Raw genomic sequence first — 1,215 nt, 5'->3', positions numbered from 1 at the left:
TTTTCCTTGTTTCACTTGTTTTTGATGCTCTTTAGTAAGCTATATATATATTTTTTGTTTAATCAGTGACTAAAAAACGTTAGATGAGTAAAGTTTAATGCTGCCTTTGACAACCAGAAAGTTTTTTTTTAAAGGTTTGGATGTTTTAAAGTTTTACTCTGATAAAGTTTATAACATTAACATTTGTTAGCATGATTAGCACAATGTAAATAATCATAGATACATACAGATATCGCATACCAGACCCTATAAGAAGGCGTCGACTGCCGTCATATTGGTACAGTGCTCCCTGGACAAAATAGATTTTAACTGCACTATAGTCAAGACCAAAGCCTATCCGAAGATGTTGGACATTTGCCCAGCGTACGGGTGTAGTAACGAGCAAACAAAGAAAATGAAGCTTAAAGGCATAACACTTCATAGGGATTTATTTTTTTTACGTTTTTGTATGTTATGAACTTTTGTGTTATTGGTGATACAGACACTTACTCCACCGACCATATGGCGAAGTAGCACCAACCTGCACTACATTCTAGGCGTATGCTAGTTTTGTTCAAGAAAATGTAGCCTAAATTATGACAACAAGATGATACCAGAAACTTGTATTATTGTCGGCTAAGTGAACGTTTTGAAGTAACTTTTAAGAGTGCCTAATAACAGTGCCTTCGCCTTATTGTGTATACTTTCCACCCTAAATTAATGAATATTAAAATGTTATATACCATTAAGATCAGAAAGGTGGATATTTTGCAGATTAAAATATGGAAAGGTTTACTCTTATGCTAAGTGGTAAACTAGCTATTCTTCACCATAGATATTTACATTGCATGTTGCCTATGCTATTGCTGTCTAAGAAATGCGTCAATAGCTGCCATCTTGGTACAGTTTAGCGCTCCTTAGAAATTAATGCAGAATCGAGGTGCAGTGAAGGACTGGCCATAGGGAGCAATTAGATACATATTAAGAGTTTTACCAGTGGTCAGTTATGCCAAAAAAAAATTCAGTTATGAAAATTGTAATTTTATATCACTTTTCTACATAGAGGAGTGATCGCTCAAGCACTGCCGACAAAGAGCGTGTGTTTGTTTTCATGGAAATGTTTCATCCTCTTCCCTTTTTAAATTTGATCTAATCCATCTCCAGAAACACACACCCTTTTACTTCTAATTCTAACAGAGGGAGTGGTTTGTTTGTAAATAAATCTCCGTTATGAAC

At 34.9% G+C, this 1,215-nt stretch overlaps 1 protein-coding gene across 1 annotated transcript in view; it reads right to left on the bottom strand.

The window, feature by feature from the left end:
- si:rp71-15k1.1 overlaps window positions 1–1,215 on the bottom strand; it is a 465,095-nt gene that overhangs the window by 52,261 nt on the left and 411,619 nt on the right. The window lies entirely within an intron of this gene.

This window comes from Danio rerio, chromosome 19, assembly GCF_052040795.2.
Source record: "Danio rerio strain M-AB ecotype USA chromosome 19, GRCz13ab, whole genome shotgun sequence".
In the NCBI taxonomy this organism is placed as follows: Eukaryota; Metazoa; Chordata; class Actinopteri; order Cypriniformes; family Danionidae; genus Danio; species Danio rerio.
Note: the sequence above shows the minus strand (reverse complement) of the source record. Positions and strands in the feature narration are given on the sequence as shown.